Source organism: Myodes glareolus, chromosome 8, assembly GCF_982192425.1.
Source record: "Myodes glareolus chromosome 8, mMyoGla1.1, whole genome shotgun sequence".
Taxonomy (NCBI): Eukaryota; Metazoa; Chordata; class Mammalia; order Rodentia; family Cricetidae; genus Myodes; species Myodes glareolus.
In genome coordinates, this window is record NC_142033.1 from 19,738,088 (window position 1) to 19,763,109 (window position 25,022).

General features: G+C 39.7%; 1 long non-coding RNA gene across 1 annotated transcript; it reads right to left on the bottom strand.

Annotated features, from left to right (window-relative positions):
- Positions 1 to 18,807: 18,807 nt before the first annotated feature.
- Positions 18,808 to 24,921, bottom strand: LOC148121110 (uncharacterized). The gene is made up of 2 exons (XR_015738544.1): positions 23,784 to 24,921; positions 18,808 to 21,712 (listed from the first exon to the last, which is right to left on the bottom strand). It is a non-coding gene; the product is annotated as an uncharacterized LOC148121110 (long non-coding RNA).
- Positions 24,922 to 25,022: the final 101 nt, after the last annotated feature.

A 25,022-nucleotide genomic window follows, 5' to 3' on the forward strand; every position in this document is an offset into this window, starting at 1 on the left:
CAATTTCCAAACTCTTATTTATTAACCAACTACATTGAGGATATGAGCATCATCTGTTAAAGTACAAGTTTCTTCAGAGAAAAATACCTATATTTTCTGACATATAGGTTAGTCAGAGCATTGTTAATCATTATAAGTTAAATATGAGGTGTCTATAACAGAATCTTGTGGAATATATTGTCCCTTGATGGCGATATTCTTTGGAGAGATTCTGGAAACTGTATGTTGGGGAAGCACAGCTGAAGGGAGTAACGAAGTGATACTGGTCTTTAGGGTTTATATTTTATGTCTTCTAGTTTGACACCCTTACTCTTCTTTTATATAACATGAGGTATTGTAAGATTCTCACCCCTTATTCTCAAAGGAATTTCCTGGCAGAGTGTTTTAAAATCAAAAAAACCCCAGACTGGCTTCATGTTCCCAGAGCTGATGCTGCTCCCTGCTTTCTCTCTCTCTCTCTCTCTCTCTCTCTCTCTCTCTCTCTCTCTCTCTCTCTCTCTCTCTTCTCGGGAAATTCTAAAGCACAAGAGTCAGGATGCCTGACTATCTGGTGGTGACTAATAAATCACAAGATGCCCTGACTCAGGAGCAGGTCCTGCAGAATCAAAGTTGCAGGATCTCTATGATACAGAGCAGCAACATGATAGCTCAGAGGAGTCTCAGGGAGGAGTCAGCATCAATAGTGTAGCTGAGTCCAGAGGCCTTGAACCAGTCCAATGACTCATTGCAGTGAACATTCACAAGTAAAGCTGTTTGCTTAAAGAGTACACCGTGTTACACACTGTGAGACACTGTACCTTCCTCCATGAAACTTTTTTGTAATTTTAATTTTCTATTGTCTTTTGGGGAGAGAAGTTACAAGAGTGGAAGGCAGATCAGAAAGGCCTGAGAAATGAGTGTGGCTATGGTGTATGATATGAAATTCAAAGAATCAATAAAAAATTGATGGAAAAAATTAAACAAGGAAATAACCCTTATTCTTTTATGAAATAATAATGTGACAAAAATTTAAACAAATATGGATCTCATCCTCAAAGTCCTTCTCATATTCAGCTGGGTGTTGTATAATTACTGTGTTTGAGGGATTTAATTCAACAATTAATTCAAAAACATTAACTAACAAATTTCATACATTTTATTATAATATCCTACTGATGATTGCATCAGAACAGGAAAGACAATGTTAAGAAGACTTTGTAACATGAGGGGGCCTGCTTGTTGGGTTTTTTTTTATTTTTATTTTTTTTTATTATTAAGTTATAAAAGTTTCCATTTCAGCCCCTCCTCCCACCACCCTCCCACTTCCCCCACTCCCTCTCCTCCTCCCTCTCCATCCCCTAGAGCAGTCAGGGTTTCCTGCCCTGTGGGAAGTTCGAGTTCCTCCCCCCTCCCTCCAGGTCCAGGGAAGGTGAGAGTCCAAACAGACTGGAGCGCCAAAATCCAGTATATGCAGAGGAAGCAAGTCCCAGTGTCATTGTCAACGGCTTTTCAAAAAGGCTCCGGGCCAGCCACATTCAGAGAATCTGGTTGGATCACGTCCTCGTTCAGTCCCAGTCCAACAGGCCTTGGTGAACTCTCATTATATCAGTCCCCTTGTATCAGTGGGTGCTCGCATCCCTCGCAGTCCTGATTACTTTTTTTATTTTCTTCATCATTCTGTTCCTCATTTGGACTGTGGAGTGCTCAGTTCGGTGTTCCAATATGGGTCTCCATCTGTATCGCCATCCAACGTCGGATGAAGGTTTCCTGTGCCCTTGCCTTCATTGCTCATGATCTCTTTCCTTCTGCCTCTCATTTGGACCTAGGGAGCTAGGTCCAGTGTTCCAACGTGGTTCTCCGCCTCCATCTCCATCCATCGCCAGATGAGGGTTCTCACTCAGTAAAGCGTTTTCTATGTCCATCCATTTGCATGCAAAATTCAAGATGTCATTATTTTTTACCGCTGAGTAAAACTCTAACGTGTATATGTTACACACCTTTTTTAACCATTCTTCTATTGAGGGGCACCTCGGCTGTTTCCAGGTTCTGGCTATTACAAATAGTGCTGCTATGAACATAGTTGAACAAATGCTTTTGTTGTATGCTAGGGAATCTCTAGGGTAAATTCCCAAGAGTGGAATTGCTGGGTCCTGAGGGAGGTTGACTCCCAGTTTCCTGAGAAACCGCCACACTGATTTCCACAGTGGCTGCACAAGTTTGCATTCCCACCAACAATGGATGAGTGTTCCCCTCACCCCACATCCTCTCCAGCATAGGCTATCATTGGTGTTTTTGACTTTAGCTATTCTGACAGGTGTAAGATGGTATCTCAAAGTGGTTTTGATTTGCATTTCCCTGATCGCTAAGGAGGTTGAGCATGACCTTAAGTGTCTTCTGGCCATTCGAAGTTCATCTGTTGTGAATTCTCTGTTCAGTTCAGTACCCCATTTTTTAATTGGGTTAATTAGAGTTACAGAACACCGAATAGACTGGATCAGAAAAAAACGTCCCCTCGCCATCTGTTGGGGGTTTTCTGCCCCATCCGGCCCCCCAACTATTTAGTCCCAGAGAAAAATCACACACAGATCTCTTTAAGTTATAAAGTTGTTTGGCCCATTAGGTCAGGCTACGTATTAGCTAACTCTCTCATCTTGACTAACACATTTTTCTGATCTAGGTTAGCCATGTGGCTCAGTACCTTTTTCAGTGGGGGCAACGTACATCCTTCTGCTTAGGGGACCTGGGCAGGAGTGTGGGAGGAATCAACTTCTTCCTCCCCAGAATTCTCCTGCTCTCTTTGCTTCATTTCCACTTCCTGTCTGGTTTTTCTGCCTATACCTCCTGCCTGGCCAATCAGGGTTTATTTAAAACATGATGGACAGAATACAAACAATTCTCCTGCACCAAGACTTGAAGAAAACAATGACATTGTGTTGTAAACAATGGGAAAAGACGTAAATGTAGTTTTTTTCTCTTTGTTTTGTTTTATCTGTTGAGTTTACGTTAATTTTTTGTTTGATTTTATTTTTTCATTTATTTTCCACAAAAAACACAGTTTTCCCTCCCTCCATTCACCTCCTTCCTACCTTCCATCTGTGCCTCCTCTATTAAAAGAGGCAGGTCCCACATGGGAGTCAGCATAGCATGGACTATCAAGTTGAGACAGGACCAAGATCCTCCTGCTCCAGCAAAGCTGGGCAAGGCATTCCAACATGGAGAAGAGGTTCCAAGGAGCCAGCTATGAATCAGATAGGTCCCGGTTCCACTACTAGGGACCCCACAAACAGACCAAGCTTTACAACTGTCACCCACGTGCAGAGGGCCTAGGTTTGTCCATGCAGACTCCATTACCTGTTTGTCCAGAGTCATGAGCTCCCACTAGCTCAGGTCTGCTGTTATGTGGGTTCCCCATAACGATCTAGATCTTGCTGTTTCCGATTAAAATGTTGAACGAGACAAAGAGAGTTCTATATTTTATTAATTAGGAAATACCCTCTTTGGCAAAAAAAAAATGTTTCTCTAGTTAGCATTTTTTTTCAAAGATTAAAGTTTAGGGTTAAGTTTGAATGTTGCTCTCAAAATTTCACTTTGCTCATCAGCTGTACCATTTTAAATTAGGTAACCAATTAGAGTGAGGATGTAGAGAATATGACCAGTGGGCTGTAGGATGTCTACATAAGATTTGTCTTTTGAATATACTCGGTTTATTCACAGCAAACATTTCTTATAATATCTTGTAAATAAAAGTATAACAGACACCTCACCAAGCAGGGAACAGTTGCCAGTCAGAAAATGTTGCTGCAGGGTTCCTTTGGGGAATTTCCTCCCATGAGGATGCTTAGGAAACTATCTGTGGTCTGGACCCATACCATGGTGAAGTCCTTCAGCAGTGTGAGGCCACAGGAGGGAGTCCCAAGACCCTGAAAACACAAGGGGAACCTGTGAGCTTAGCAACAGTGCTAGAAGTTCGATGGTAACCAAAGTTGTGGTCACACAATCTAGTTTCAAAGTCCTCAACACAAAGGCTTGAGGAGCTAAGACTCAGGAGGGTCATGGCATGTTATCCACAATCAGACCATATTTCTCCTGCTTGCATATTAGAACAGTCAGGCCCCTATACTAGAGAAAGATGGACAGAATATACTCTGAGGCCAGGTACCTATGCAGCCACAAAAGAAAGAATATCTTTACCTTTGTCTGAAGTAGGAAGATATAAAATAAATAGTAAAAGCAAAAGGTAAAATCAAAGCCACTCATAAAGTATATTTCAGTACCAAAGTACAGATAATATTTTAGGAGAATAGATACTAACCTTTAGATTATCATCCTAGGTGATGTGCTAAGATTAATACCTCCACATAACTCTGTGTTTATTGCTTTCTGTTTCTGATTAGAGCTCAGCGTTCTGAGAAGTCAAGTGGAATTAATGTATGACTACAGGAATTTGAGAATTTGATCTGAGGGTATGTTAAATTCATTGCATCTATTTTATACTCTTAAGTATATACAAATTCCCTGTCTGGTAATTCACTCCGCTGAGCTGAAAATTTAACACTAGTTAGGATTACCTTCAAATATACTTCTTCCTCTTCTTTTTCTGTCCTCTGTCTCTCTCTGCCTGTACCTCTTGTTGCAGAAAATCACAAATCTCAAAGTAGAATTTTAGTGGGTTCCTTTATTTTAGTGTGTATATGTGCAGTATGTACTATTCAATATTCACGAAGATTCTCCCTCCAGTTAATTACTTCTAACAAGATCATGACAGTCTGTATCATCTGAAAGCTATGTGTAACCTAGGTACACACAAGTGCTGATTATGTAGGATTAGCTTCTGTATGCTGTGATTATCATTAGTTAATAAAGAATCTGTGCTGGACTGGCAGGACAGAATAGAAGTAGGTGGGGAAAGCTAAACTGAATTCTAGGAGAAATAAGGTGGAATCAAGGAGAAGCCTTGTAGGCCACCAGACACAGACTCCTGACAGAATCTTGTCAGTAAGCCACAGACACACGGCAATACACAGATTGATAGACACGGGTTAAACTAAAATATAAGAGCTAGCCAATAGGAAGCAAGAGCTAATAGGTCAACCAGTGGTATAATTAATATAGTTTCTGTGTGATTATTTTGGGGCTGAGCAGCTGAGAAAAACTAGGGACCTCCCTACAACATGCTTATTGTGTTCCCATTCTTGTATTAGATTTACTTACTTGCTTACTTGTGTGATGTTTTAGGATTTAGTTTCCAACTTCCTGACCCATGCAAGAACTTGTAGGTGAAGACTGCGTGTTCGTTTCCTGACCACCCAGACCCAAAATAATTACACACAAGCTATATTAATTTCAATGTTCTTTGACCAATAGCTTAAACTTATTTCTAGCTTGCTCTTCTATCTTAAATTTACCCATTTCTATTATTTTATATTTTACCACTAGGCTCATGGTTTACTGGTAAAAGTTGTGCTTTTCTTCTTTCACCATCCATACAGCATCTCTCAGACCCCACGTTATTTTCTCCTCTATTTCTGCTTGCAATTTCTGCCTTGCTCTCTTCTGACTTGTCATAGATCAAAAAGGTTCTTTAGTTAATAACCAATAAAAACAAGACATATACAGAAAGACTTCCCACACAAAGAACTAATTTCTTTATATTGCCATGAGATTATGTATATGTAGTTGTGTGCTTTCTGTGAGGTTGTCATCTGCCATGTCTATTACTTCTATTACTGAGTAGTAAAGGGTGCTTTCCATATTTGAATTCAGAGACAATCTCACACATATCAACTAACATTTAATCATTATCAAATGGAGAAATTTAATTTTAAAAGAGTTCCTCTTTTTTCCATGAGTTTATATAATGTCCACTTTATAAGTCTTGCTTTATGTCTTTCATTATTTGCAGCAAATAATATTTGGTCTTTAATTTCTTGTATAGTCATATACCTTTATTGGGGCATCTTTTGAGTAGAGCATTTGTTCAGTTCTCACAGGTATATCATAAAAATTATAGACATTGGATGATTTTATTTTATGCAATTTACATATAAAATCATTTCAACCAAAATTTGGAGAATGTTCACAAAAGATCAAAAGAGTAGAAGTGACTCTAAAATAAAGAAATGTAGGACTTACCATGCCTTCCATATATGATGGTCATTTCTTTTCATTACTTGGGATTTGAACTGGTAAGTTATGAGTACAGATGTGAACTCATGTGGACAATAGGTGTGGTTATGTCTTCTACTGTTGGCCTATAGAGTCATGCTATGCTTATAGGCTATGTTGTTACCATAACATATTACGCCTTAGCACAAAAGATTGGCCACAGCAAAGTACTAACTAAAACAAAAGAATGATCTCTCCAATATCATTGCAACACCATCACACAGAATCTGGCTGAATATATAGGATTAATACTCATCCTCTTCCTTAATAAGAAGTTCTAGTGTTTTGTTAGTTTAATTTTAGATATGATATAGAAAGAATCCAGAAAAGATATTCCTTTTGATAAATTTATAATAGTGCTTTGCCTATATAAAATATAAAACAAAAATAAAAATTTAAATAAAATTTTAAATAATGAGTAAAACTGGACAAATTGTTCATATATTCAAGTTTTTACTGTTTTCTCTGTATATAGACTTGGCTTACTAGATGAAGAAGTTTGACAAGAACTATTCACAAACACACAGACACACAGCTGATTGAGAAGAGATAATGCCATTATTATCTGTGGAGATCAAATGAAATCCTGAGTGAATGTGTGTTCTTGACATAAAAGTGTCACAGCAACCAAAAAATGTACACAATGAAAAAATGGTACCAAGAAATAGGACTATTGAGGTGATAAGTCTTATCATGTTTCTTTAGGGACTGATTACAAGAGGAATATGGAGGGGTTGAATCAGAATGGTGTAAGGAGAGCTTAATGGGATATTGGGCTATTGTAGTATGAATAAGGATGAAGACAATGTAGAGAAAATGTGAACTGAGGTTTGGCTCACCAGAATACAGAAAGGAAGGAGGACTCTAAGGGCAAATAGATTATAGGCCATTTAAGTCATATTTTGCCAAAGAATCTGGCTGATTCTGCCCATGTGCTGAGAAGCTGATTTAAGACAAAAAAGTGGGAACTGATTTGTTTGGCAGAAGAAATTTTAAGTCAAATTTCATTTAAACATGGTATCACTACTTTTTGCTGCTTTAATTCAGATCTGCACTGAAATATAGTAGACAGTTATGAAAAATTGGAAAGTTGGCAAGGAAAGCAGTATGAGAAAGTTTTCAGTTGCCAGCAAGAAGGGTACTGAAGACATAGTTGTAATTGTTGAACAGGTTTGCACCATTAGGAAGAAATCATGTGCCTTTTACTGGTCCCACTTGAAAAGTGCTTTGAGGGCATAACTCACTCATTGAAAGCTCTATCTGATGAAAACTCAAAGCAATTAGAAAAGAAAGAGTCTTGGTCTATGGAGCAAGTTCCAGACCAGACTCCAAAGATACAAAGAAAAACCATGCCTCAAAAGAAGAGACATAGTTCATCTTTTTCACTTTTCACATCAAGTAAGGTTTCTACTACACATGCACATTTCAAGTTATTTGCAATATTTGATTCACCATTTTGTGACTTTAGAAGCAAAAGATGGAGCTGAAAGTAGTTGCCTATTCAAACTAGGCCTGCAAATATTTGGTATAAGCAAGAAGACCATAATTTTAAAGTCAGATGTCTACATAGCTAGAGGAACTAGAGAAGATGGGTTGGAGAGAAGTTTCAAAGTTGAATCATCCTTTAGGCAGAAAACTTTAACACTGGCTGATAGACATCAGAGCCCAGCAGGGTCCTCAGTAAGATGAGTCAGTTTCATCAAAGGAAAAGATATGTTTACTATTAAAGTTTATAAGGTTTATAATGGTGTACACGGAACACTGTCTCTAAAGAAGGGAGAGGTGGATAAAAGGAGAAGGAGGAAGCAAAGGAAGATGAGGCACTTTATCAGTTTGAATAGAGTTTGCTACTCCAAACATGAGAATAATTTTCTTGAGGGACAATTTAAATAGTTCTATTATTTTCTCAGTTACTATAGAGAATGTCTTTGATAAACATGAGAACATGTCTCTGAATAATAATAAAATTTAAAATAATTGTTTTAAATATTTGAATAGTTTGTTTGCCACTCTTAATGAAACTTAACTTCTAATATTTTATATCTGTTTATTTTATTCTCATCCTATAATTATTTATTATCATATGATTGATATCAGATATAATCCTTTGAACAGTCGATCCTTTGTGGCTGTTTCTAATAGGCCCATCTCTACAAAGCTGCTCAGTTGTCCTGAAACTCTTCCAGACACCTTGGATGGTCTCTCCTTTCCTCAGGTTATTCATATTGTAATAGAGTATATTATAACAACTCTTAGTGTTTATAAGATGTTATAGAGGGTCAAGTGAATCTAGTTGGTCTCTGAGAGTTTCTGAAATTTTTTGAGTTGTTAACTTCCTAAACTCATGAAGCTGTCTTATAGGACAAGATATATCAGTATGACTCACAGCATCCTAAGTATTAGAGATGTTTCCTGAAGGATGGAATGTTTTACCTCTCTCAAGATATTCTTAATCTTAAGGAACTTCCCTAAAAGATGGAAGATTTTGTTGTAAAAAATGTATTCTTTTAAACACTGCCTGGCCCATTATATCTAGCCTCTTCTTGGCTAACTCTCACATCTTGCTTTAACCCATATCTAGTATTCTGTGTAGCACCGCAATGTTGGTTGTGGCTTACCAGGAAAGATTCAGCTTGTCTAACTCTGGCCACTTCATGGCAGCTCTCTATCTCTGCCTAGTTTCTCCTAGCATCCAGTCCTGACTTCCTAGCCTATCTAAGTTCTGCCCAATCAAAATGCCTAGGCAGTTTCTTTATTTGACCAGTGAGAACAACACATAGAAAGAAGACCATCCTACACTATGATTTTATCTCAGAGAAAATTGCCACACGAAGGCATCACAATTATCCCTCATCAAAACCTAATGACAGGTGAAAGGTTTGGAGGGCCAATGGTCAGAGAAAAATAGCAGGAAGATAAGCCTGATAGAGGCCCATCCTTGTAAGTCTATTTTCTCCTGTTAAGTCACACATGTCTATTATCATAAATTCACTTTGTCTACATAACTTAAAACAAGGAGCAATTTGTCAAAAAAAAGACTGCCAAAGAAAAATTTTATAACATTTTCTCTCAAATTTCACACATAAAATCTGTTGGATGAATATAAATACACATTCTAATACAAGTTACACTCTGTTAGTTTGGTTTAAAGTTGAGGAGCAACCCAATAAAAATCACTTCTTTCCAGAGTAGAGATGTGGAAGAAATGAAGGCAAAAATGACATGACAGCACCAGGAGGGAATTTCAGGGAATATTCAATCCAGGAATCACCTGCGTTTATTCTTCAAACAGCTTTTATATGAAGGTAAAATGGGGGAGCAGGTAACTATTGCTTCATTAACAATCTATTGCCTAAGTTGCTGGGTGACTCAAGTCATATTTTACTCAAGTCCACTTAGTCAAGTAGGCAGAAAAAACCTTTTCCTCATGTGACCTCATAGTTAAAATGGAAGGAGCAGAATCATATTAGCATTCTACCTCATGATGGCAGTGAGTTTACCCAACTTAAAAGAGGGCAGGCCACCACATCCTGTTTCTGGAGGTACAGATTTTGTCAGTTAGTCTCTCAGATTCTCCGACTGCCAGACAATGTGGGAAATGGGCCTGCATTTTTCAGCCCCCACATCATAAAGATTTATTATCTGGCCAAATAAGTATTGGTTGTGGCATTGTACTGATAACATTTGAAAGGCCTTGTATATTGTCAGTTAGCAAGATAGGGTGATGGTTTATTGCACAAGGGTGAAGTGACACCTTTAGGCCCAGAGTGCTTCCAATCAGAATCCAAGGTCTGTAACAGTTATTTGAAGGTGGATACATTCTCATCAGTGAGTAATCCTTCTGCTCCCTGGGGATGTAAATTTATGAACACTAACATTTTGTTTCTCATGTTATTAGGTAGTGTTTCTGAGTATGAACTATTTTTGGGTCCAAATAAGGAAGGCTAGCTGACTTCTTCATAGGAATGTAAGAGTTCCAACAGAGGTCTAAACAATCAGGCTAGCAGTTGTGACAGCTCCGTAGGATAAGTAATCGGTGGATAGGACTACTTTTCAGCTTCTTTAGACCTCTCTATGAAAAGTCCCTCATGCCATGATTCCTGACAATTTTCTTGTTGTTGGGCTATAGTATTTCTTCATTAGTCTGCATATAAGTAAGTAGAAACTTAAAATTGATACCTGGGCAACAGTGGAATAAAAAGGCATACTCATTTTTTCCTGAGGGTTCCCTAAAGTTTGAACCAATTGGGATACAAAATTGTACTTCCTATGGAAATCTGGAGGTAGCAGAGCTCCCTGGCTTGTAAGACTGAATAAACTAAGCTGCAGATACAGTTAGCCAGCTACTTCACAGGAAGCCTCCTAGGTAGAGTCCCAAGATGGTGAAATGGAACAGGAACTCAAGTGAGAATATACAGTTGAGTGAATTTTCCCAGTATAATATTCAATGTGATAAACTAATAACTCCAAAAAATGGGTTCAGAACTGGTATTAACCTATTGCTGTTTCTATTGCTGTGAGGAGACAAGATGACCGTGGTAAATCTTAGAAAGAAAGAGACTCATTTACAGTTGAGTGGTTCTGTTCATCATCATCATGGTGGAACAAGGTAGCATGCAGGTAGACATGCTAGAGAACAAGCTGAGAGTCCTGCATCTTGCAGTCAACAGGACTACTGTAAATACATAAATAAAGAATTATATCATATTGCCCTAGATATTTCTTAATCAACTAAACTTAGTAAACATAACTAGCCAGCACGACTTCCTATTTCTAAAATCAATACAGTTGACTTGCTCTGTGGACAAATCACAATATGCAGATACAAAATTTCTGAAACAATAAGATGATTTATGGCTATAAGGGAGAATCAGGCCTTTAAGAAATTAAAATTGACATTTTTTATTAATATTATAATAAATTCAAAATAAGATATTGAGTTTATCATAACAACAAAGAAAGTCAACAAGCACAATATGGGATTAAACTGTTATCATAACCCAACTTACTTACCCAGTGTTGATAACAGATTTTACACAATAGATGTGGGATATATATTCTACCATCTGAACATGACACATTCTCCAGAATCTATCAATCATAAGTAGGCTCACAAAATAATCCTCAGCAAGTACTAAGAAACCTAAACATTCAATCTCTCACTATGTACAATCTTTTACAATATCAATAAAATGGGCACTCTCACTTTTTTTTTGAAGTACCCTGGAGGTTTGACAGCCAGAAAAAAGACGATAGATGAAATTAGAATGTTGTGAGTTTAGAAGTGTTCTATGTGACCCCCACAGATCCCATACAGCAAATAGCAGAAGTTTTCATTCAGGGATTCTGTATTTTAACCTCTGCTGCAGTTTGAGTTCATTTCCATTGTGTTTGGTCTCACAGCTCATTGTGTTTTCTTTGGTAGCAACTCAAGTTATGAATATCTCTTCATATATAATTCATTTTCCTTCCTCACTTACCTCCTCTCATATTATATAGTGTGTGGATACATGTTTTAAATTAGGCTGCCATGTAATCTTCAGAAGAGTACGGCAAACAAACCATCTTTTAGTTATCTGTATAACTAGCTAAAATTGCGTATTAAAGAGACTTGGTTCCTTCCTTCCTTTCTTCATTCTTTTCTCCATTTAATCTTGATTTCTATTTCATTGTCTATATTTTCTTACAGTTCTTCCCTAGAGGTTGGAGAGATACAATGGTGAGACAACCATAGCACCATAGCACAGTGAATGACTTCTCATAGTATGTGATATACATGCCTCAAAAACATCACAGTAGCTTTTAAATAAAATTCTATTCCTATTCTTCTTTTAGTGCCAAATATTGAAGTGCACTTGACTTGAATCTCTGACTACTGTAGAACCATTCGAATGAAGATTATTTGGATTGTCACAAATTGTAGACTCTGAAAAACACTTAACGTTTATTGTCTAGGCAACAAATATCCTCTAAAGACAATGGATAAACAATTACCTCTACAAAATAAGTATGGCAGGAGTGTCTCTCGACCTGCTCCTCCCAATTACAGAACTGCCACATTCTTTGTGTTCACTGACATTGGTGCTATTCAAACAAATAAGATTTCAGAGTTCAGAGTCCACATTTGCTTTTAAAAGTAGGTCAGATGTGAAACATTCTTTAAATTTCTTCTACCAAACAACATATTCCATTGCTTTTGAATTTAGTGTTACTCAAGTTCTCAGAGCATAGATAAAATACAATCAGATTCTTCATAAGAATAGAACATATAGGCCACTAGCACAACCCTGATGAATCTTCATCATCTCCCAAAACTCCATGAACCCAGCCTACATTGTTCACACTTTGTATTTTCATTTAGTCTTCTGGACTCATATCGAAATGTCCCACAGAATAAGCTTACAGAATTATAGAGTCTTGCATTATCATATGTCCAGATTTTTTCATATTTCTCATAAAATTCCATAAGACAAAGTTTTATGCACCTTAAAGAGAGGCTATCAAATTAAAAAGGACACATATCATCATTAATTTCCTGTATTGGCTACTAATCTCATTATCATAACCTAACAGCCTACAAAAAGTCTTCTTAGAAGAAGAAGTGTTTACTTTTAGAGGCATTTCCAAAGAATATTAACCTTTTAGCTCACAATATAAGAGGAATACCTCTTAAGGCTCTCACCAACATGAATATTCTAATGAATTCAATGATATGATGGACACCAAAAGCTCAAAAGATGGTCCAACCAAAACCATTCCTGTTTTAACTTCTTTTTTTATCAGGCACTAACCTAACGATGACACAAATAAGTAATGAGTGGATCTTATTTTTAAATAACAGAGACTTCCCTGTAATGTCTTTTACTGTGTTTAGGTAACTGTGTGACCATCATTCTAAGAGTGTTTTAGAAGAGTCTGAAGAAGCATCTTCAGCTGTAGTAAATATTGATATTGGTGAATATTTCTGTCCTAGGCTGAATGGCTTGTGCACTTCTATTGTAAGCTACTATTCAACTTTCTAACACTACTAGACTTAGCAAGGCATAACCCGTTCTGAATATGTGAGAATTGTCATTTTATAGAGGTTATATAACATGTAGTCACCATGTTGAGTCCAGGAAGTTTCCTTCACGAATGTAATATGGTAGATAGTATGGAAAGTTTAAGGGATTGCTGAGTCTTACCAGGAGCCTGAGGAAGAACATAATGAAATTTAAAATTTTTCAGAAGATAATACTTGGAATATTGGTTGTTCAAAGATATGAATATGCACAGTGCCGATACCCATAAGTACAGGGTGATTATGACAGCAATGATTATCATCTGTGTGCTTAATCACTGGTGATTATCTCTCCAATAAAGCTTCATTTTTCTTGTAGATTAGTAGTGATTTGAACAGCATTTTTCTGCTATTGATCTCCAATAATAAAACAATTTCTGTATCCACAGGAAATGGAAGAGTTTGCACAGATCTCAGGGGAATAAGGTGTTGTGATGTTTTCGCTGGGGTCAATGATCAATAACACAACACAAGAAAGGGCCAAGACTATTGCATCAGCCCTTGCACAGATTCTAAAAAGGTAAAATGAGGTCTCCATGGAAGGCAAATTTCTACTTAGTTTACTAAAGTCTGGAAGGACTCTTTATGTAAAATCAAGTATTATGATTGCCCTTTATCAGGTTAGAATCAAAGATAAAGATAGCAGATTCTACCGAATGTGTTTTTGATGACAATAACAGTGACATCAACATCGTGATCACAGGGAAGCATGGTAAGTGAGTGCAATCTAAACTTCTCTAGTCTGATGTTACTGGAAGCAAAATTACCAAGGATAACTAAATTCTCAGTGGTCTCTTAAAACTTTTCCTTGAGCCCTGTTTGAATCTAGACATTCAGGGAAAATGAAAGTTTATTTAAAATCTTTTTTAGCAGATTCAGAATAATATCTGTAGTATAGCATTGATTGTTTCCAGAGCTACAGTAGCATAGAGACTTCCCAGGTTTCCCTCCACTCTCTATGAGAATGCTGAACGAGGATTGCTCAGTTACCACTCAGAAGACTTCTCAAAGAATGGAAAAAAAAAACAGCTCACCATCTCAGTCCCCTTGTACCCTGTTCATTGGGGAAAAAAAAAAACCAGAAAGAATCGGCCATTCTATAATCTGTCAAACCTAAAGCAAGACAATGTAAAAGAGAAAGTGAAATATTCCCTGTCTTTCTGGTGAACCACACACAGTCAAACACGGTCTATGGCACTTTGTCTCTAACCCAGAAGAGTAAAGTGTGGTACATTTAGGAAGAAGTGGGAACTAAGAGACAATGCAGTAGAAATAGGACTGATTCTAGGAAAGTTCCAGCTGACTCTCTTCATAGGATATAGGAAGATAACTTACCACATCTGAACTCTAATTTGGAGTATGTAGGAACTAGATTTTAGTGTCCTATCCTATGAAGTCTCCCTGTAATAACTCATGCTGGTTTTCCCTGAGATCCTGAAGAAAAGTTTAAATTTATTGTGGCAAACAGATATTGAACATGTTGGTGAGGCTCGCATTTATACAAGGGTAGTTTGGGATTTCTAAAATGAGCACCATTTGTGTGGTCTGGCTGTGGAACTCACTGGCATTTCACAAAGTGCATTAACCCTGAAGTGTTTTGCCATCTATCATATGGTTCAGATGCAGCACCATTGGGATTTTGAATGCTTTCTACAGCTACTGGTACTTAGGAGCAGAACAGCAGGTTCCTTTCCCACATGAAAGGAATTTCCAGTCTCAGCGACAGTGATATGACTCATGTGATGAAGTGCTCTGCACTTCCAGTAATTCCTAAGTAAAACCTGTGCCTCAACCAATGATGAGTAATATTAGACTTATTTTTTATATGTTAAAAAAATTATGTCAGTAGCTCTTTGTGGTTATTTTTGTACTGGAGGCAAAACCTCCTCAATATGCAGAAGGGTACAAGCAAGTATGAGAAATTTTATGCCTTCAACTAAGTCATTGGTAGTTAGTGGACAACATAAACACATATACTCTGTGAGGTTGTGGCCAGGATAGGATAGACAGAAATTCCATTCTCTGATTATTCATGGTGACACCTTTTCCAAAGAACTTGTAAATGGAGAAAAATTGTTAATATGGAATATTTGCCAGTAATAAGTAAAGAGTAACAAAAAACAAGTGTCAAATCCTATTAAAATAAGAGTACAAATGAATATAAGTAAAATCTCTGCATTTTTTAAACTGACAAGAAATTAATAATGGAAAATTAGAAGAATTATAGTAAATATGCATAAAGTTTAATCATTCTTGCTTACAGATGATGTATGAACATATAAAATTTTCAAAATATATTTATATTTAATTAACTCTCTCATGTGTGCACATAACTGAACATAAAAAATCATGATGACATTTGACCTGATTAAATGTAAAGAAAAACATAGATGGTATTGCCATACTCTGCCTTATATTTTGATAGCTTTTACTATTTAATGTGTTTTTTCCTGCTTTGAACACTGGGGATTCAAATGGCATTTAGCTATGCATTGTCTAATTCCTATAATACAATATTTTAAGTTTTGAAATGTGATATAAATTATTGTTTAACTTCTAAAACGTGTTTTGGAGATTTAAGGATATGAAAGCAGATAATTTAGGTCCCAATACCAGGATTTTCCAGTGTATTCCCCAGAAGGACCTTTTGGGTAAGACTCTGGGAAACTGAATCCTGAGTAACAAGATAAAGAGTGATAGAAAGCAATCTGATTTGTTTTAGAAAAGTCAAAAATAAAACCAATTTTTAAATTTTTTTTTTGCTTGAAAAAGAATGAAATGTGAGCTAGTATTGTATTTTTGTATTCCAGAAACAAATTGGGCATTGTAAAAGTATCTGCCTATTATAGGGAGAACTGTGTTCTTTCCTTGGCTTTCACAGGTTGAATTTTATACCTGTTCCCTTTTTCTAAAGCAGGAATATTTCAAAAACCACTAAGAAACATTAATGATCAATGACATATTGCCCATCACAAAAAGCTGACTCTGTTTATCATACAACAATACAGCACACTGTTACTGTTTTTTCACTATCAGGTTTCTCTGTAGCTTTGGAGATAGTCCTGGAAGTCGCTCTTGTAGACCAGGCTGGCCCAAAACTTACAGAGATCTGTCTGTCTCTGCCTCCTAATTGCAGGGTATAAAGTTGTGTGCCACCAATCCTGTCTACAATACAGCACTCTGATTGCCATGGTATTTCTGGATCAATACATTACTCTGGTTGTCATGGTTGTCCTGGCACAACAATCTGGTTGTCATAGTTGTCCTGAAGGCCCTAAAAAAAACTTGTGTCAGACTTACTACATGTGTTATGTATCATTTTCCTTTGTGAAATACTTCATTTTTGAGGAAACCATACGCAGATACTATATTTTCATTATTTTCAGGCTCATTTCTGTTTCCTTCAACTCCTGCTTTGCCCTCTAAAATATCTCCATCCCACTGAGTCCTGTTTTAGATGCTTGTAATATACACATGTTTAGGGCTGACAATGGAGTATTGGATAATAGATCAGGGAGGTCATACTGGAGAAACCTGGCACTCCCATCTTGATGACCATTGATTGCCCACAGTTATCCATAGGAATAGGACTTTGTGAAATTTTCCCCTTCTATGTTGGCAGATATCATATATGGATATCTTCCATCAGGCATCCTGGTCCCCTGGCTCTTATGCTCTTCTGATATCTTTTCCAAAATGATTCCATTGCCTTTGATTTAGAAGTTGTGCTGCTCTAAGTGTACTTACTGGGTTTGGAAATCCAATGATCATTTATTCTCTTCCTTTTTGACCAGCTTTGGATCTCTGCAATATTCTCCACTTGCTGCATTAAAAGATTTTTGATGAGTTGGTAGAGCTTCAGTTACCTGTGATTATAAGGATAATATACTTGTTTGGAAAACAGCTGTGGGAGGCTCTACTTCTGAGGTCTGTGATTTCTCCAGTCATGGGCAGCTGACACACTTTACAGAACCACTGACCTCAAATCCAATTAGAGTTAGATTTATCTTGATTACATCTAAGATTAAAGTGTCACAATTTTGTTGTTATGGATATTCTGCCACGCCAGTCAATGTTATAAGCCATAGGTCTGACAGCTAATAGGACTATTGATTACATTTCTCCCTAGAGATCTTATGGAGCCTCTTCCACTACTATGAAAATGCTCAGAGAGGAAGTTTCCAGGTCAGTTGCTTACCAATTGCTCCAGGTCCTATGTCTGAAATTTATAATGCCTTCAGACATCTTGTCTTCAAGTTCTGAGAAGCAATCAAGGACAATGACTAGAGTCTATATTTTAGGGAAGAGTCAAGGGCACCCCGTCCCCACCAGTCCAACAAATGAAAGTGAAATTTTTTATTCCTTGCACTGGATATTTTGATAACAGTCTATGATTCCTGAGGCTATCATCATCGCTACATTTGACAAAACCTTTTCCAGGTCCCTAGACACATGAGTATGCATATACTAATGAGCAAGCCATTATGACAGTATTTCCCTACTGATTCCTCCAGTGACTTTGTGTAGGTACCCAGATCTTTTTCCCTTTTCTTTCTTGGCATTTCGCAGGGCTGTTTGACCTCTGGCCCCTGGAGATTCTGCACTAGCACTGGCTTGAGGGTAGTTTAGAAAGAACTTGGCTGTCTTTGTTATGGTAATTCCACCTGTAAACAAGGTTGCTGCTGTGGGCTCTACAGGCCTCCCACGCCTGCCTCCCCCATAGCTGATTCTGCCTGAGGCACCAGGAATGTATCAATCTATTCCACTGCTCCTGATGGGAGGGGGCCATGCCCTTTTGAACCCTCTTGCCTCCTGGTATAAATACCCGACTTGAGTTTAATAAAGGGCTTTTTCACTCTTTGGCAAGCGAGCAGGTCTCTTGTGTTTGTCTGTTTAAACCCTTAGGACAGTCAGTCGTCCATTCTCGTGGCCCTGGTTCAGGAAAGTGCGCTCCTTGATTAGGCCTGGGTATCCACAGAAAGTGCTGAGGCTTACAACTTTGGTTCCATTTGTTATTTTGGGAAGAGGGTAATGGAAAAAAAGAAGCAAGAAAGAAATGGATGGCACTAACATATGAACTCCTTAAGTTGATAAGTTAAAACAAATACATGACATTCTTAAACATTCAATTTCTTCCATCCACAATGTACTCTGTGCATTCAATTGAAAACCCCCATCATTGTTCCAGTGTCACCATGTGCTGCAATGTCACTCATTCATCACTCAACTATTTCCTAGTAACCCTAGCATCACCTTTAAAAGAAAACAAAAGGTACAGCTCTCTCAGTTACACTACTTTGAACTTGGATGACTCTTGATGTGAATCTTTAAAACAATTTAAATAATTCAACATAATTTACAATGTTAAAAATAGCCTGACCATTTGAACACTTGATTACAGATTTTTAATATATATAAGAACTCTGATTAGTATATTTTCTGTTTCTTCTGATCCTAGGTAATCCAAAACCTAAAGTCACATGTCAGTTTCAAGATTCTGCATTTGCAGTCTTATAGAAATTCATGACCTTGAAAGAGCACCCGGAGGGTGTCTCACATGCGTGGAGACCCGTGCCCAAGAACCAGGTCCGAGAGCCACTGGATGCAAGAACAAGAGGCAAACTTTAATGTTCACAGGCCTGTGGGTGCTGCAGTCACATGGAGAACTGAGCACCCCGAGCTACGTCTTGGGGTATCTTTATATAGGCAGAAGCAATGTTACAGAAGCAAAAGCACGGTTACAGGGGTCCCATTGGCCAGTTTGAATGAGGCGAGGGGTGAATTTGAGGGCAGGCCTCGTTCCCCCTAGGCCAGATGTCTTGACCATAAATCCCCTGTCCTGCAGCCTGATAAGGCTGTCCTGGGTATCTCACCAGATGTCTGACCATAAATTCCCTGTCCTGCAGCCTGATAAGGCTGTCCTCATTCTGACCTCAGGTATCCTGCTTTGCTCAGCATTCGGGGGCCCTTCTCTGAACTGAGCTTCTTTGCAAAATGACATAACTGTGACTAAAATGAGTTGGGGTCCTTCATTCCCTCATTTTTCTCTTATAACTTGAGTTAATTCTTTAACTCAAACTGATCATGATATTTCTGTCTCCTATTGTCTCAGTTGCTGATATTGGTGGGTCAGGACCAGAGTCTGGATAACTAAAAGCCTGTCTTTCATAGGTTGCACCAGGTGATTTAAAATGCAGGGGCCGACTGTAATGATAAGAAGCAAAATAAGTAGGGGCCCAGCTATATATTGAAAACAAAATCAAAAGACTTGCTCAGACAATAACCACATGAGAACTAGCATTACTTCAGAATAGCGCTTAGTAAAATTATCTGATGAATGAAGCTTGAAAGTAACTACATGGTAGACATTGTGAACCATTGCAGACCTGGGATTAGCACCCATCATTGTGGCAATAGTCTATTGACTATCTCAGTCCTAAGAAACATATGGATGCCTTATCATTGTAAAACAATGTTTCCCTTAAAAGGCAAGTTCAGTATTATGAAGACAAATCTCCTTTGCTGTAGACACTGGGAGTGTTGATCCTCAATTCCAGAGAATGCGCCTGAGAAGTTAGCTTCAGCCCAGCTGGCACCATATGACATTCACCGGCTTCCATTATGTTCTATAGCATCAGCTTCATCTTCATCCAAATGTACAAGGGTTGTGCCTATTGTGAGAACTTCAACAAGCAATGAAAGAAAATGCAATACAGAATGACAAATGTTTAAAACAAAACAATGAGCCCCAAAGCCCGAGGACAGTCAATGTGGAAGCAGAAATCAAGAATTAGGTTTAGTTCGTAAGAGGTACAGAAAAATAGATATAATTAACCCAGTAAGTCCTAAAAGCTCAACATGTCGTAAAAACATTAGGCCAGCTTGGACCTAGGGACAACATTCAGAGATAAAATCAATGGGGGTGTAAAAGGGAGATGGTATATTAGGATTTATGTTCAGAACTAAAACAGAAATAGAAGAAAAGGATCAGCAGCATCTTGAGACCCCAGACAGTGGTTCTCCAGCCTCAGCACTCAGAGGGACTGGAATGGTGATTGTAAATAAAACCATATTTGTTTATCTTTTGAAAATTAGGCCATTTCATAATCTAAAGCAAAATTTTCCTGTAGAAAAGCAAAACCAGTCAAGAGGTGAGAAAGATTCAGGTGTGCTTGCTTTTCTCTGCCAAAATGGTCTAATCTGGAAAAATCTCAGATCGTATGAAATAATTTCTGTCAATAGGTCCCAGACACATAGGGGAGGAACAGAACAGAATTACTCTTCGCTTCTGTTATCTGTTACCGTGTTTAAAAGACATTAACTCTTAAAAAAATGAGCAGAGCCCTGTGGGCTTCTGACTTCAGGAAAGAAGAGCCTTAAAGGCGATGCAAACCCATCTTACAGCAGATGTGCCTGTCCTGTGCAGGCCCTGAGCTCAGGATATCCATCACCAGGGTCAGCCTTAGTCGGCAGATGCATGAGTAGCAGCTAACTAGCCAGGTAGCAGAACTAGTGGCAGCGATTGCTGTAGCGTTTTAAACCCAGAACAGGACAGAGGGAGGTCTGGCCAGTCATTTTGCTGGTCTCTAGGGCCAATTTTGTCAGTTTATATCCTATCTATCTGACCTGAGCTTTGGGGTTGGTAAGCATAATTGATCCCCAGTGTCTTTGGTCATGCCCTAACTTACCTGGGCAACAAAGGCAGGTCTATTATTGGACATGATTACCTTGGGCATCCCAAACCTCGGGAAGATTTTTTTTTTTTGATCTTCTTAGCCATTACATTGGCTGTCTCAGTCCTGACCAATGTATGTTGGCTATCTTCTTTGGCAAATGTGTGGCCGTGAGGAGACTCAAGATTTCCGCAAGTGTCAGCAGTCCTCTTTGTCTGTATATTGCTCCGTGTATATGGGTGGTGGCAAAAGCATACCTGTTGTCAGTGTAGATGTTTCCTCTGCCATCCATAGAATTTGTGTCAATGTCACAAGTTCAGCCTTCTGGGTGGGCCAATATCCCTGAAGGGAAGCTATTCATCCAAATCATTCGCTTCCTGTTCATCATTCCTGCCCCCACCTTTCGCTTACCTTCAGTCTTGTATACCTGCTTGGCTCCGACTCCCAGCCTTGTGCCCCAGGCAAGCTTCGCCATTATTTCCGGCTCTGCCTGGCGCTGCTCAGCCTGCCATTCTGCCAGCCGCCAGTCCTTTCTGCAGATGCTGATATGATCCATAGTCCATCGACGTGAGCAGGGCACAGGAGCAGCAGCCTGGTGCAGGAGGGCACCTGTGGTAGCATTGTGAGTGCTCTATTGCAGTCTGACACGAGTGAGGGGAGCAGACTGCAGGGTGAGCAGCCAGGGCTCCTGCAGGCTTTAAGACAAGTGTGGCACCAGGACAGTTGCTAGGAGGCAAGGATTTCTCCGGTGGCGATGGCATGGGGCAGTGGTCATCCTGGTGAGGAGGGTGTGGTGAAGGCAGAGGCAGGCAAGCAGCCTGCATCTTCTGCAGAACTGAAAACAGCAGGAAAAGTAAAAGTCCCTCGTTTGGTCAGCAAAAGCCTTTGGTCATACATTCAGGGATGACCAGGGAGGAATGAGTCATTTATGTGTCCTTAAAAAAATCTATAGAGGTATCTAATGTCCTTTTTCTTGCAATAAGCACAATAGCCTTTGTCCAAGGGGTGCCTCTGTTTATCTTTATTTGTCTTTGGTCCTCTTCTATTGCCCAGGCTCCCTATCTGTCTGAGTCCAAATTTCCTGTCTATGATCCCTCCGGTTTTCTCTTTTCTCTGTCTTCTGCTTTTCTCTCTTTTGCTTCATTTTTTCTGTCTCTCGTTTAACATTTTCTCTGTCTCCCCAAATTCTGCAAGGTATAGTCTTGCAACCTATCTATCTGCTGTAACTTCTTCCTTATATCTGATGTTGACTGCCCTATGAAAGCCATGGCTATCGCTGCCTGTTGACTTTAGAGGTTGGGTAAGATGCCTGTAAATCTTCATTAAACATTTAAGGAACATAGATTCTAACTGGCCCCTGGAGAACCTCTCTTTCCTTGGCCGAATTAGTGGGGTGCCTTGTAGCCCCCCTGAGAATTGCCATGAGCCCAGCATTTTGACTGTCAGTTTTTCCCTTTAAGAATTAATTGGACACCATCATGTAAAAGAATGAAAGTGGATCCATATTTCTCTATGCACAAAACTAAAATCCAAACAAATCAAAGAGCTTAACATAAAACCAACAATATTGAACCGCATAGAAGAAAAAGGGTTTTAAATACATTTTTAAACATAGCCTCAGTGGCATAGACATTGAGAGAAACAATCAATCAATAAATGAGATCTCCAGAACTGAGAAGCTTTCTGTATAGCAAAGGATATAATCAACAGAACATAACATCAGCCTGTAGAATGGGAAGATATTTTTATAAGAAAATTAGGAACTTAGTCCTCATAAGAACAAATAATCCAAAAAAATTATGTTACAGACCTAAACTGTAAACTCTCAACAGATGGACTTAAAATGACTGAAAGATATTTAAAAGATTCTCAAATATAACATCTTTAATCATTGGAGAAATGTGAATCAAAATAACTCATGAGACTCTATCTTATTCCTATAACATGATCAAGATCAAATACTGCTCATAACCTATGTAAAAGAGAAACTCCTTTACCATTGGTGGAAATGTAAACTGGCACAGCCACTTTGGATCCTAATATATTGAAATCTCAGAAAATTAGTCAACAAATCATCCCAAGACTTAGTTATGTCTCTATTGGGTCTGTAGGAACCTTTGAATCTATTATAGTCCCTAACTTTAAGCTGCGGGCGGGACATAGGCTCCTTGTGGGCTGCGCGCCCACGTCTCTCCGCCCTCCGCCCTCCTTTCGGGGCGCGCACCTAGCGTTCCTTTTTGTGCCACCTGGCAGTTCGCCTGGTCCAGTTTGTAACTCTCTCTCTCTCTATGGCTCTTTTGTATCCTTTAGCAAATCCTATCGGCGAGCGCAGGCGGACCGCCGCTCGCAGCCGCCTCCGCCTCCGCTCCGTAGGACGTGGGAGCCAGCACACACGCGGCCCCGCCCCCTGTGTTTCCGGCAGGAGCCGACGCTGCTCCCTCCCCACGTCTGGGCAGCACGGCCCGCAGCTCCCCGACGAGTTTGTATCCGGGCCTATGTGTTCTGGCCGCACTGCTGTTTTTCTCCCCCCCCCCCCCTTCTCGGCCTGTCTGTCACGGCCCTGGCCCATTTGGCAGGGTCCCGTGGCTGCCTGCGCTCTTCCTCATCTGCGGCCCACCAGCGGCGGCCGCCCCCAAGGTGCCGGTTGGCAAGTCCAGCCATTGCTCTCATCAGCGCGGTGCCCTTCGCCACCGAGAACTAACCAGAACTAGCCAAGCGCAGCGCAGCGCACATTCGGGGTAGGGCTTGGCAATCGCAACAACAACAACAGCAAGCGGGAGGTCGGGCTGGGTATCAGGAAGGCAGAGTTTTCTGGGTTTTTTTCGCTCCTGCATGGGAAAAGAGACAGGGGAGGGGCAGACTGCCGCTAACATCTGCACCATGCTCTGTAATAAAAATGGTTTTACCCAGAGTAGGGGAGTTCCCTGGATAAATTCTCCTGGTGGCCATTCCAGGAAGCAGACTGCTTGCCGTCTCTCGGATTTCCACGGCTTGGTCTGCAACTTCTCTCTAAAGTTAGAGCAAAGGTCAGCGGTGGATACTTGTTTACTGTCCCATGGTACCAGGTTTAGACTCGAGTACAAACAGAAACGAAACAAAATACAAAAACAAAGACATGACAAAGACAGAACAGACAGCCGGCGACGCAAAGCGCAACTTCGGTGACAAACCGAAAGTACAAATTCAGATGGCTGCAGCAAACCGAAAGTACTAATTCAGATGGGGAAGTGAAAACTCCACCCTACAGACGCACGAATTTCTAGGATTCGTGCTGAGCCCCTCGGGCTCTACAGATCCCTGGGGCGTCCCCCAGGGTAGCGGGAGAGAAGTTCAGAGCCCGTCAGCTCCTCCTCAAAGCCGCCCAGAATACAGATGACCGTGGATCCAGGTCTACAGAATACAAACGCTTGCGCATTACATCAAATTAATACATCAAGACAGCAAACAGACAAGGACAAATAGTGGCTAGCCAGCTTACCTCCCAGTGGGTTGTCGGATGGGTTGGGCAGAGATCGTCCACAATCCCACTCCTGACACCAAATGAAAGAGCACCCGGAGGGTGTCTCACATGCGTGGAGACCCGTGCCCAAGAACCAGGTCCGAGAGCCACTGGATGCAAGAACAAGAGGCAAACTTTAATGTTCACAGGCCTGTGGGTGCTGCAGTCACATGGAGAACTGAGCACCCCGAGCTACGTCTTGGGGTATCTTTATATAGGCAGAAGCAATGTTACAGAAGCAAAAGCACGGTTACAGGGGTCCCATTGGCCAGTTTGAATGAGGCGAGGGGTGAATTTGAGGGCAGGCCTCGTTCCCCCTAGGCCAGATGTCTTGACCATAAATCCCCTGTCCTGCAGCCTGATAAGGCTGTCCTGGGTATCTCACCAGATGTCTGACCATAAATTCCCTGTCCTGCAGCCTGATAAGGCTGTCCTCATTCTGACCTCAGGTATCCTGCTTTGCTCAGCATTCGGGGGCCCTTCTCTGAACTGAGCTTCTTTGCAAAATGACATAACTGTGACTAAAATGAGTTGGGGTCCTTCAACCTCAGTCAGGAATGGTGGTCATAGTGTTTCCTTGAGAGGAAAGAATGTAGGTACACATACTCATCTACTTTTTAGAGCCTTTGTGGACTAGATTCTGATA